The sequence below is a fragment of the Cyprinus carpio genome, chromosome A21, assembly GCF_018340385.1.
Source record: "Cyprinus carpio isolate SPL01 chromosome A21, ASM1834038v1, whole genome shotgun sequence".
Lineage (NCBI taxonomy): Eukaryota > Metazoa > Chordata > Actinopteri > Cypriniformes > Cyprinidae > Cyprinus > Cyprinus carpio.
In genome coordinates, this window is record NC_056592.1 from 16,169,252 (window position 1) to 16,183,737 (window position 14,486).

A 14,486-nucleotide genomic window follows, 5' to 3' on the forward strand; every position below is an offset into this window, starting at 1 on the left:
TTTTGACAGCTACAGCTTAATTATTTTCTTAAAAGAAATTTACAACCTGAACCAACTTTACCTTGTCACAAACAGATTAAATTAGTTGATATATTAAGAGACTTATCGACCTTGACACAGTCATGATGTCAAATATATACCTACATGTATCTGCCCAATTAACTGATTTGACAGACAAAAGTTTTTAAATTTATTTATTTTTTACAAAACTGTTTTATTTCTCTCCCTAGTAATCGTAAGTGATTATGCCACACTACCTATGGTTTCTTTTTCAACAAAGTCATACTTGTAATGAGCCTTTTTATCTCTGCAGTACATTATATTCTCAGCCATCACCGCTTTGCTGAGGTAAAAAAAAAAAAAAAAAATGTCAGAAAGCTGTCTTTAGATGATTAGCTTCATGTAAACTTTTTTTCTAATTCCGAATTGGGATTTTGCATGTTTGTTTTCAGTGATTTTGCTCGCAGCAATCCTTATAAAGTTTCTTGTTCAGTCTGTGAGGGCTCAGGAACTCATGAGCTCCCTTAATAACCCACGGATTTGCATTTGTCCAGAAAGCGAGCTTGCTGCATTTGTGTGAGCCGGTGAGGAACGGCCTCAGCTGTTCAGACAGGCACCAGTGAAGTGTGAAGTTGTTATTTTTGGCTCCATTCCTTGCACTCACCTACACTGCGTTTTGATGCTCTTTTAAAGTAGCTCTTGCCAGCCAGATATATAAGGGGTCTTGGCCCCGAACAGCTGCAGTAACCATTCTTTCTGTCTGTGCTCTCACCTGTCACCCCTCAGGACCGATGAACAAAACCTCCTCATAATATACCCACCACTAAATGCACAAAATCTCCTGATTAGAGACCGGTCATTAGAGCAGAGAACAAAACATTATGTTAACCGTTTTCGGCCATCTGCTGGATATCTTGCCTCTTGGTTGGACAGATCAGCATTATGTTAACCCTTTTGGAACATAGCTGGAAAAGCATGTTGGTTCTCTTGCCTCTTTGCCAGGATGACAGACTGCAAGATATGACTTTTTTTTTTTTTTTTTGGAGAAGGAACCGGTTGGCATGAATCCAGAGCTGCCACTGTGTCATTGCCAATCCCTCGGTGACTCCAATCCAACTGCTCAGATTCAGCACTTTTCCCCTCCCGCTGCTGTAATGTGGCCTTGCTAAGATAATGTATATTTTTCTAGATAAAGCACACGTCTCAGCACTAACATTGATGTGAAGTTTACTCCATTTGTGAGAGCTCCTTGTTCTCGTTTTCTCCCGTCAGGGACTACAATGCGTACTGTAACTCATGCATGAAAGCTCAATTTAAAGAGTTTTTGCAGGCCGCGAGTTCCCTGACTGCTCTGGTAAGAACCAGATAAATTGACCTGTGGTTGCCGGAGCCGTGGAGCATCAAAACAGGGCAAACTCTCCCTGAATTATTCATATATTATATCTCGAAGCACACTGACTTGCTTTTTGGGGGCAGTAACTGGATTTAGATACTCTAAATGATCTCTTAATGCACTCTGCAGCTTCAGCCAGCCAGTGAACAGCAGTGACTCACCCAAGTTTAGTTAGTTAGTTAATCTTCTTATGGAGTGCTATGGTTATTTCAAACCTGTTATGACTTACTTTCTTCTGTGGAACATAAAAGACGATATTTTGAAGTATTTGACTTCCATTGTATGGACAAAAAAAAATGAAGATAGGAAGTCATACAGATTTGAAATGACATGAATGTGAGTAACTAAGGACATTTTTTAATCCTTTTTTTCCTTTTTTTTCCTAGGAGTGTAACGGTACACGTATTAATACTGGATTTTTTTTCGTACATGTCTCTTGGAAACAAAAGAAAAAGACCATTTAACAGTCATTCACAATCTAACATGAAAATGTCACACACCTCTAGTTTGAACTACTTCACATGTGGAACGTCTGTGTGTGTAGTAGGGCTGTTTGATAAATCCAAATTGTATTAAAATTGCAACTTAAACATATAAAAAGCGACATTTCTCCACCCCCCCCCCCCTTAGTGAGCAATGTGTTGTTGTTTTTTTAGCATTTTCTTTAAAACGGGTTTCGATGTTTTTTTTTTTTTTTTTTTTTGTACAGATTTATTGCCCACATTAAATTTTGTTGTGCCTTCTCTCTGTTCTATAGACATGATTAGACATTTTTACTTTTTTTGTCTTGTCTATTCTAGTCACATGTTTTTCTTTTGAAATATTATTCAATAATAATTATTATTATATTTCAAATTCATAAACACCGAAATGCATTTATGAATGTAAAGAGTGTATGAAAGGAAATATTGAGTCAAAATCAGGATTAAAATTGAAATCGCAATATAGATCAAAATTTTTTTTTTTTTTTTTTGAAATTTTAGGGTCCATATTGCACAGCCCTATTGTGCAGAACAGAACTCCCTATAACACCCCTATGTAATACACGTTAAATCCATCCACCCACTTTAAGTGAATGAATCCAAGCAAGGCCTGTTTTCTGCAGAAAACCTGGGAGGTAATCTGTCTGAAACCCACCAGCGTGTCCCTTATACTCTCCCCTGCTTGCTCCTGTTATTGCTTTGTTAATCGATGTGCTCTGATTCGTTTCGCAGGAATGCCTGCAGCGTCTCGGAAGACTCACCTGCAGATCCCGAGCCACTTTTGATGAGATTGTGGGAGGACCACACTGTCAACCAGAGGTAGGATAGGAGCCAGTCAGGGTTTATTGCTTTACCTGTAGGAACGTTGTTGTGTGGCTTTGGTTATTCATTCAAATATATTCAAACAACCGAATTACTATCAAAAAAAATAACACTGAGAAAACAAGATTTACAAAGTCCTCAAGTGGTCACATGGTTTCTGTTGTCACAGTCATTTTCTCATGCCTAATTTGCGACTAATAGGGGCAGTGTGTAATTTTTTTTAGTTTACCCAAAAGAGAAAAGATTATTCACTAAACGTTATGTTGTTTTAAATCTGAATGACCGATTTTCTTCTGGGAAACACAGAAGATATTTTTAAGACTGTTTCAGCTCTTTTTTTTTTCTTCCATAAAATGAAACTCAGTGGGGTCTAAAATAGGGGTGAAACGGATCGGAGTTCATACGTGACGCGTACAAAACAGGCCCTACAGTTCAGCATGCATGTAATTCGTGGATAAGTTAAAAGGTTAATTAATCATAGAGTAAAAAGTTAAAAATTTGCATACATTTCTAAGTTTTGCCAATTTAAACATTCACATGATTTTTTTTACCGGCAAGCGCAAACTGGAAAATTAGCTTTGGTGAACTACTACGAACTAATGAAACAAACTCCAAACGAACTTCAGTTTGGCCAGATTTTGTTTGAAATGACGGCACACACCAGTTCTTTGACTTCACTGGAAATATATCAGGGACTTTAGTTTGCAGGTATGATTTCCTGGCCACGCTCTGTTGTTCCATTAATTAAAAAAAGGCAAATTGACGCATTCTGTCTGTGTTTTGTTAGTAGGCCTTTAAGGGAAAATCTGTAGAGGCCTGTATCAAAGTTCATCTTTGGAATTGTGATTCGACAGGGTTTGAAGTAGGGCTACACGATTAATCGAAATTAAATCGCAAAGATGATAAATCGCGATTAGGCAGAAGCTGCGATTGTCATGCGTATCTTTCAATGAAGCACACTCAGCAGAAGAAATCCAGGAAATCCCTATAGCGGTTGCTGAATAAACAGGAGATTTAACTGCTTTCATTGATTCAACGTTAATAATAAACACACGACTGTAACAATACGGTTTATCTGAGCTGGTCTTATTATAATATTTATTATAATAAAGTATATAATAATGCAATGCTAATTGACATAGCGTTTATCACTGCTTAGAATACTATAAAAATATGTTGCGTGCCTTAATCTGTGTAAGAAGCTACATCATCACACAGAAGGATTTATTTCAAACACTCAACTGACGTTAGCACATTTGGAGTAAAAATGTTATTAAATGTGGTATTTTCACATGCTTTCAGATGGTACAGCATTTACTACATAGAGCCATAGTTCACTGAGAAGCTACACAAACAGCTTTCATAATCACAGAACGATTTCTTCGATTTCATTATCGCGCAATTATATCGACTGCGATTATGAACACAATTGTGCGACACTTGTCAGTGAACTTCGGCTCTGTGTAGTAAATGCTGAAAGCACATGATGGACATGATGGAGATTTAGTGAAGTGAAGTGATGTGACATACAGCCAAGTATGGTGACCCATACTCAGAATTAATGCTCTGCATTTGACCCATCCAAAGTGCACACACACAGCAGTGAACACACACACACCGTGAACACACACCCGGAGCATTGGGGATCCATTTATGCTGCGGCGCCCGGGGAGCAGTTGGGGTTTCGGTGCCTTCCTCAAGGGCACCTCAGTCGTGGTATTGTCGGCCCGAGACTCGAACCCACAACCCTAGGGTTAGGAGTCAAACTCTCTAACCACTAGGCCACGACTTGCCCGCTACTGATTACAGAATCGGCTTTACTGGCAAGATGCGCGTAACAATCACATTCGATTAATCGTGCAGCCCTAGTTTGAAGCATGAAGCATTTCCCTTCTGCATTCAAAGAGAGACAGAAAAGCACACGAGTCCACTGATGGCAGTTACCAGTGTTTCTGATAAGCCAAAGATTTGGAGAAGAGCCTGACTGTATCCCTCACACTGCTCACATTCCTGCCTGTGGGAATCCATGAAAAATGAAAACTTGGATTCCTTAACAAATTGAAATTCTGCCAATATGTTGCTTTGCTGCGAGCTATATTTCGTAATGTAGGTTAAAATGCCTCAAATTGTCGCTGCTAAACATTTTCAGGTGTTTATCATAGTGTAACGTACCTGCACATGCATGTCTCATACAGCTACTTCGGGCCTGATGGTGATGTGATGCTCACGGGCATCATTGATCTTTACATCAACTCCTCTTTTGTTTTTCACCTTATGGAAGTGAAGGTGGAAGATGAATTATAAACTTTCATAAATAATTGAGAGCCATCGGCAGAAGTGAATTATTAATAGGTGAAAAAGGCATCGCTCTAGATGTGTAGAGATGGGCTAACATGAGCTTGTTTAAGTTTCATGAAGCACAGAAGTGTTATTTTCTCTCGTTAATAAAAAGTGTGATTTTATCTGCTTTCATTGACTTTCATTTTAAATGTAATGTGTGAACTGTTTTCAAGAGTTTTCCTGAACACATATCCGCCATTCATTAGTCGATCAACAATTTAGCCCCGCCCTCGAGGAAACGTCGTTGGTTCGGCCAATGTTAAGTGTGTACAAATGGCTTACTTCTATTTGTCTCTGCACATTTCTCTGTTTAGACATTTAAATTTAGAGCACATATGTATGTATTGTTCCATTCAGTTTTGTCCTTAAATTTTTTTTTTACTTGGTCTTAAAGTCTTAAATTTACCATCATAAAACCTGCAGAGACCCTGAAAAATAACTGGCTGTGCTGTGTGGTTTAGTTGAGGAGCTTTGCCCTCGTTTTAAACAATTTGTGTCTCATTCATTTCATAACAAAATTAAAACGGTAGTATGACTGTTATAGACAATTTGACATATATTATAAATGTCAAGGGACATTATAATGAAAACTAATATAATAACACAAAAAAATTATTCACAGGACCTGTATACCACAACTTAAATACATTCATGGTTACAAGTTAAAAATTCTAATTTAATAATTTAATTAAGTTGCAAACATTATTTTGTTGAGTTCAGATGACATAATAATGTTGATCATTCCATTAACTTAATATTGTAAGAAATTTAAACTCAAATTCCTTCGTTAAATTGAATTTCTTAAAAAAATGACTCAATGAAATTGCATTTTCTAGTTCCCAGCATGCTTTGCAAAGGACTGGATAAGGAGAGTAAATGTGTTTTTATGTGTTTTTTTTTTTAGTGAAGGGAAAGGCCTGTTAGTGTTTAATATAACATTTAATATTTAATATACTATCGTTTTTGTGGTTACCATTGTGCTGAAGAGTAAATACTACATTGACCATATTAGCAATTACTGCGCTAATGCCAGTGACAAGTTATGTCTTACTTGTTCATTAAACATACATGCTAGATAAGTTACATTTAGTGTGTGCTATGATAGCTGTGGATTTGAATTGAAAAAAAGATCATATGAATTAGTTCCAGGCCCACAAATCCATTAGTTGGAGCAACTTAACTTAAAAATTGATTTATGTTACAAATTAAGTTCTTCTTACTCAATGTAGTTTGTTGGTTGAACATAATTTAATAAGAAGTTGTCATAACTCAAAAAATGTATGCAAAATATTGTGTTATTTTTTTTTGTGGAGCTAACACATTATTTTTTTTTTAGAGTTAAGCTGTTAATGCTATACATATCAACGATGGCATAGGTGTACTTCCTCCATAATTTGCATGAATTAACATGTTTACTAACCTTACCTGTACTCTCAGTGATGATTTGACATCACACCTGTCTTATCTAACATAAGAGAAAAAAATTATATATTGTGAGATGAAGGCCAGGTGAGCAGATTTCAGATTTAGAATGTGAAAAAAAATCCTTTCTAATATGTTTTGCTGTTAACATACATGCATCAGAATCTAGGCTGCGTTTCCCAAAAGCTATCATAAGCCTAACCAATGGTCTCTATGATCTACTTTGGGAACTGCAGCCTTGGTCTATGCCAGATACCAAGTAGTGGCTTGACTTTGACTCAATGTGAAATGACTCTGGAATTGCTTGGCAAGGTCTGGAGATTTTCTTCCTTTGTGGAACCTAATTTTACCTAATGAAAACTTAATCGTGAATCAATTCATGTCTTTTCTGACCTGTGACTAAACACTTGATCCTTAGCTGGATTGTTTGAGGTGAAACACTGACTTCATTTGTGTCTGCTTTGTGTGCACTATTACACACCTGTTTGGCAAGTTTAAAAAATACAACAATGGAAATAACATTTGACATTTGCAATTTGTTTTATTTAGCAGATGTTTTTATACAAAGCGACCTACAAAATGAGGATTACAACAAGTGATTTATCTTGAGGTTGTAGCATAAGAAGTGCTGTAATACAGAGTAGGGCTGTGTGATATGGGGAAAATATCTAATTGTGATTTTCTTTTTTTTTTTGACAGATATTGCGGCTGCGATTTGATTTGCGATTTTACATTTGTTGTCAATAATGTGCAGCACAGTATGAGTATCATTACCTGCTGAAAAAAAAATCACAGAAATTCTTACAGTTTCCATTAAACCATTACAAAATTCCTTTTTGTTTTTGCCATTATTAAAATAAGAATTAATGTTGTTCTACTGGTTGACATCTGCCAGATTACATCCCACCAATAGAATCCATCAAATAGACACCATTATAGTTTACATTAAAACCAATACAATTCCCATTATAACCCTGAAATCCATTCAAATTTCTATTGTGTTTTGGGAGGTTCTATTGTATTTTGGGAGATTATAATGGTATAACTACTTTTACAGAATTAACTTTATTACTGAATTTCACTGGAAAGATTTGTTTATTTTTTTTATAAATAAAGAACTGTATTTCTTTAGTCAGTTATTAAAGTAGGCTATTATATGTTACATTGTATTTGGGATTTTAAGAACAAGTGAAAAATGTTCTGAATGTTTCATTTCATCCAAGTGAAATTAGCAAAGTAGTTAGACAATTTATGGAGCCAGGCGCTAGTCGACACAGGTTGTGCTCGTGCGTCAAGCCTCATCCATATTGTCAGATGCGCTGATGGAGATTTGCGGTGCGGTTCCACACGCGAGTATAACCGAGTGTTATGAAACAGGCTGCGAGATTGCGGCAAGTGTGAACGGCTCATCCGTGACGCAGGATTCGCACCGTGTGGGGCAGAGAGGAGCGAGTATGAGAAGCATTCAGAGACATAGGCTGTGTATGCGGTCTTCTGAATTGGGAATAGCAAACGTGAATAATAAACTTATTTCAAATTAATCTGTTGGGGAGATAAAACGTGTAGGATAACGTTCATGTACTAACAAAACTTCTCCAGTACTGAAAACAGAACCGATAAGGGAGCTCTTAATATGCATTGTGACGCAGCTCTGGCAAATGACCCGTTTTGTTCCTTGTCTGTCATTTCAAAACTTAAGTTACATATGTTTTTCTTTAGTTGTAATTTGTCTAACTAACGATCTGACCCTGTAGACACCATAATCCCACTCTGTCTCTCTCCCGCTTTCTGTTTGTTTTTTTAATGGTGGGCGTTTACACAGTTGGCTTGAACAGTTTTCAAATCGTGGTATACCTTGAAACCGGTAATTGGCACATGCCTAGTCTCAAATCGCAATTGCGATCCGATTTCGATTAATATCCCCCATAGCCCTAATACCAGAGTACCATAATTGTTCAAAAGAGTACAGGCTAGAATAGAGCTGAATGTAAGAATTATAGAAGAGGATAGCTTTTATAGAATTGTATAGAAAGTGTATAGAAATATATACACATGCTACCATTCAAAAATTTGTGGTCAGATATATTTTTTTTAACAAATTATTACTTTTATGCAGCAAGAAAACATTGAATTCTACATTTAAATACATTTCTGATATTACAAAAGATGTATATTTAAAATAAATTATGTTTATTTGAACTTTCAGCATTGATAAGAAGAAGAAATGTTATTTGAGCACCAAATCAGCATATTAGAATGATTTCTGAAGGATCATGTGACACTGTAGACTGGAGTAATGATGATTACATTTTAAAATATAATCATACAGAAAAAAAGTTATTTTAAGTTGTAATAATATTTCACAGTATTATTGGTTTTACTGTATTTAGATCAAATAAATGCAGTCTTGGTGAGCAGAAGAGAAATCTTTCGACTTAACAGTAGTGTGTGTATATATAGTATTAGTGCATCAACAAGATACAGTCAAGTGCTCATGAAAAGCATGACTCTTAGATGTTGCTTGATAATTGTTCAGGTAGGATTTGGTGGTCTGTATATAGAAAAATAATTGGATTAATCATAATTATATGCCCATAGTGTCTGTACAAACAAACAGTGGGCATAGTGCAAAGAACCTGCACTAACAGATGGAATCCACGCTGCATCGGCTGCGGTTTGAACAACAACAATTTTAGTAGATAAGCATATAAACAACCACAAGGAGTTCTTTTAACACTCATTCTTTTGCACTCATGTAAATACGGTTAATTATGCACCCGAGATCATTTGCTCTACACAATGGCAGTGCTAAGAGCACTAGACTTGTGCCGTCCTCGCCTTTTGTGCGAGTGTTTTTAAATGTAAATGCAAACCTACAACTGTTGCGGCGGGCACCTGGATCGTGTCTATGAATACTAATGAAACTGCTTTTTGAGCAAATTCACCGTGATGCTTAAACATGGTTTACTCTCTTGGTCATCCTGTTTTTGCTCTCTCTCCGGATCAGCAGTGGTCAAGGTGAGGTTTGTGTCCCATTTTCAGAATGATTCTCTGTGGATGTAACATTGTCTGGGCTCAGTATATGGCCTGTGCTGCTTTGTCAAAGGAAATGAAGGTGAGACTTCAAACAGCTGACAGCTGCATATTGGCCAGGACCTCTGATGACTGTACCCGACACACTCCAGAGTCGCCCTGCCCTGCCAAATCATCACAATTCCACACTTCAAAGAGATTTTTCTGACAAAGCAGCATCCACACATGGTTCGTCCTGGGTCCTGTGCTGAGTTGAGTTGCGGAGTGCAGGAACCGGTGGGATCTCTCACACCGGCAGCTTAGCATCTGGCATTAACATTCAGTGTGAGCCATACAGAAAAGCAAGATAACCTACGATGCTTTTGTTGTCCTTTATCTCGGCGTGGAATTAATAATCTTACACAAACTTCATTACCAAAAAGACTCTACCTACAGAAATATGTATTAAACCAGTGCCTGTTTATGTTTTCTAAAGTGCAGATTCAAAGAAGAATATGGATTAGAGTAAATGTTTATGTGCATGTAATACTGGGTTTATGAGTATAAGCAATAAGCCATTATAAAGGTTGTTTCGAAGGTCTGCCACTGGAGCTATGTTCTCACTTTGGATATTCGCTGTCCATTCATTATAATGTTTGGAGAATGATGACGATGATCATTAATAGTGATGATAATAATAATTATATTATTATACTATTTATTAAATAATTTCAATCAACACCTTTTAAAAGTTTTCGTTTTTAATCTATACTATAATTATGATAATTATGACTGTCAGATTGATTGACTGATATTATATATTTTTATTATTAGTAGTAGTATTATAAACAAAACGATCACAAAATCGAATTGACTGTTTGATCTCAACACCAAACCATCGTTCTGGCTGAAATCCGATACAGTTCACCTCCAAATAACAGCATTCCTTCAGTAAAGCATGGAGGTGGTAATATCCTGTTATAGGGATGTTTCTCTGCAGCAGAGACTGGAGCACTTGTCAGGATAGAAGGAAAAATGAATGGGGCAAAATGTCCTGTGTCCTGCCAACTGGTGTTTTTACTGTGTATATGTGTACACGTCTCCATCCTCACTCAGTCCTGGTCCCTACACTTCCCTCTGTTTGTCTTGCACCACTGCCCTCTAACTGCTGATTGATCGAATCTGCCTGGAGACCAACACCCTTCTTTCATTTCCCAGCACCTTGGGAGACAAGAAGCAGGTTGCTTGCCAGCTCCACACAGCCTCCTTTGACCTGTGGAGTCAGCACGGATGCAGAACAGCAACAGGAGTGGTACTTCGACCCACTTTAGCAGACACAGAGGTACTTTAACTTTAGCTCATGTCCTTTTTGGGCGCCCTAAATGGAACAAGCACCTGGTATCGATCAGTCTCTCTCATGGGCTCCACATGCTTGCACTTTGTTGCTCGTTGCAGTCGTAATGCTACTAACATTCTCAGACATACGCACTCATTCACAATTAAACATCCACTGGTTTTCCTGGCAGCCCTCTCATGTTCCTTTCGTGGTCCCAGAACAATAAGCCGTCTCAACAATCTGAGTGCGCTCTCTTCACGATTCAGGGCAATCATCAGCAGGCCACATGTGCTAGTATGCTTCAAGTGCTCGAATGTTCTCCAAGTTGGGTGGAGACCGAGAAAGGAGCAGTCGACTGGGATGCTGGGTGGAAATGTATTCCCCCTGTAACGTTCAGCAGAGATGCTACTGCTGCTCTCTCACTCTTTTCCTCCCCAGCTGCTGTTCAACTCAATTATGTGATTCGCTGAGTAGTCTGTTCCGCTCTCATAATGTGCGGTACTATTAGGAATTCTCTGCATGCTGTGGGGGGAATGAGGCCTACAGGCCTTGTCCTCGGAAGCCATCTTTCAACCCAGAGAGCTTGGCGCTGACGCAATCCCTGCTTTTACCACTTAACCCTATATATTTTCTTCCATCTATCCACCTTCACTGTGCTTAATTATTGTCATGAGAGATAATCTTTAGGATATCGAACTAACCTTTTGAATTGGGTTCACTTTTCTTACTTCCTTGTGCTTCATCCAGAACACCTCAACTTAAAGTTACTGGTGTTTGTCCAAAGATGAACCTGTTTGTTTTCAGATAACTGTAACTATTGGGTCAATAATGTTATGCTCTTCTGCTTCCTTTTTTCTTTTTTTTTTTTCTCTCGGTTGTACCTATTAACTTTAATTAAATATTCATGAGTTATGATAACATTATATTAACTTTATTTTATTTTTTACATTTTGTGATTTAATCATTTGAATGTTTTAATCATAAATGAAAAAAATGTCAGTGCATACCCCTTTCCTGAATATAATGAAGAAATTCATTAAAAAAAATTATAATCTTATTCATTTTCATTCATATCTGTTCATATTTGTCACTCATATTTGTTGTTGTTACAAGATATTCTAAAAAATACTTGGAAAAAATGATTAGGCCATACTTCAATTAGGACATTTAAATAATTTTTATAAACATGCCTTAGCAAAAAATATTACTGGTTTGCATCTTGACACAAGACAAGAGCACTGGCACATTTTAAGATCAATCAGTGGAAGTTTCTTTCAATTGAAACAACGCAGAATTCAAATTAAGTCTTGGACTAGGCTTAAACCTTGTCTGTGAAACTGGGGGTTAATTTATTAAATTATTAAAATTATTATTTACCTTTTATGAAGAGGCAAATTTATTTCAGGATTTAAAAATGTCATACATTGTAATAAGACATAATGATATTTATGAATTAATAACTATTTTTTTTAAAAGAACATTCATTTTCAATAAAGTTGTAAAATGTCATGTGGCCTGACTCTGCTTAATAAAATTCATGAATTTATGACATTTGACAGAAAAAAAAAACCTTTTTACTTTTATTATTTAAAAAAATATTTTATTTATTATTATTATTATTTTTTTTAAATAATGACTGATAATGCATATTTATAGATCATCAAAGTGTAAATGTTATTCATTTTTACTTGATGATCACACCATTGAAACCTGGTATGTTTTTACAGTCAAAGTTATATGAAACCAACATCATTACAATGAGTACATTTCTAAAAATTTGACATTTTTAAACAATATTTTTCCACCAAAAAAAAAAAAAACCAACCTTTTATTTGCTGTGGACATCTTTATAAGTCATTGACCCAATTACTCTTGCTCTCGCTCCAGAATGTGGTCATCTTCTCCATCACTTGTTCCAGAAGGGTTATCATCCACCTTCCCTCCCTACCCCTCTGTTTGCTAAGGGAGTGGAAATGGCCCTCAGCTGGATCCGTATCCAATAAGTGTCCATCATCTCTTCCTCCCTATCACATGTGACTTGGTCTAGTACATTAAGACCATTCCCAACCTGACTTCTCAAGGGGTGATGACTCCATTTAAGCACGCTGTGCCGATGAAAGTAACATCAACGGCTCCTGTGTGTATAGATTCCCCCTTATCGAGAAAACATGTCCTCCACAGTAGCCATGAAAGCTGGACTCGACATAGCACCCTTACGTTGGAACCACTTAGTGCATTTTAGCCTCAAATGTCAGACAAATAACACAAATATGATTTTCACAAATAACATTATTATAAACTCAGTGATGTCCGAAATTTGAATTAAGCTGAAGAAATAACATTCGATCAAAAAAAATAGATTAAAATCAATTTGATCACCAAACTCAATTCTCAAACTGAACATTACAGCTCAAAACTTACAACTTATTATCGAAAAACGAGCCACATGCTTGACTGTCAACATGAGTGTGATTTTCTGCAAAATCCCGCAGTAAACCTTGAGCCAAGTCTCCCTGATGACTCACTGCGTCTCTGTGATTAGTTGCTAGTTGGACTTGATATCCTGCTGTGCAAAATACTATGGCAGTTCCGAAGTGGCTTTTGCTGATTTTTCAACAAAAAAAAAAAAAAAACAACTTTCAAAAACAAATATTATTCTATTATTCCCTATCCCTTACAAATAAGCTCACACAATAACATAATAAACTCCAATGTTGACATTTTAAGATGCTCATCTCTGCAAGAGTCTTTCTATGTCTGACAAATAGCGCTGCCAATTCCAGAAGAGATGCCAGCCAGAATTCCCCACTGAGAGCTTGGACACACACGCTGATGATCAAGGCAGAGCAAATGCTACACCTCACCTTCAAATGGCACTCGGTGCTCTGGCAGTTGGGAAGACGAGCAAGAGAATAAAGCAGAATAAATCAAGATAGTTTCAGGTCGATCTAGTTGGATTGGATATTGAAAAGAAAAGAATCTTTGTTCCAACTTTAGTTATTCCAGCATGAGTCAATGCTCTGGCAGTCAAACCGGATATCTTCGAGGCTGACCATAAAAAGGTAGCTACCAAGTATTAAAAACAACTGTTTTAGTCTTGAATAATGCTTACAGCTCTAAAAATTGTCTATATTATATTGTGCTATATTACTGGTCAAAAGTTTGAAATATTTACAGTGTGTTTTTGTTTCTAAGTATCTTATTCTCACCAAGACTGTTAAGTAATATTTTGAAACATTACAATTTAAAATAATTGTTCTCTATTTTAATATATTTTAAAATGTGATTTATTCCTGTGGCAAAGCTGAATTTTCAGCAGCCATAAAATATACCCTTGGTGATCTTAATCATTCCAATCCAAAAAAAAAAAAAAAAACGTGTATATAATGCCCACTTTGCACTTTTCATTAGTTTGCATCAGTTCTCTTTGCATAAAGTCAAATTATTATTTATTTTTGTAATTAAAAATCTTATTTCACATGGAAATGGGTTACAAACCGAATTTCACATTGACTTTGATTTGGTATTCTCCATCTCGTAACGTAGCAGCAACAATCTTTACAAATATGCAGCATTGGTTAATGTGACTGTATATAGCCATTACTTTGCTTCTAGTGAAGCAAAGATGCATATATTAGCACTCATCATTAGCACTATCCCACACTGCTCCCACACAAAG

The 14,486-nt window shown here is 36.5% G+C and overlaps 1 protein-coding gene across 1 annotated transcript in view; it reads left to right on the forward strand.

Moving 5' to 3' along the window:
• Nucleotides 1–2,564: 2,564 nt before the first annotated feature.
• The window catches only part of ndst1b (N-deacetylase/N-sulfotransferase (heparan glucosaminyl) 1b), a 58,764-nt gene continuing 46,842 nt past the window's right edge, over nucleotides 2,565–14,486 (forward strand). The window contains exon 1 of the mRNA XM_042711058.1: nucleotides 2,565–2,694. The gene's annotated coding sequence lies outside the window, so the exon portion shown is untranslated. The remainder of the gene's footprint in view (nucleotides 2,695–14,486) is intronic.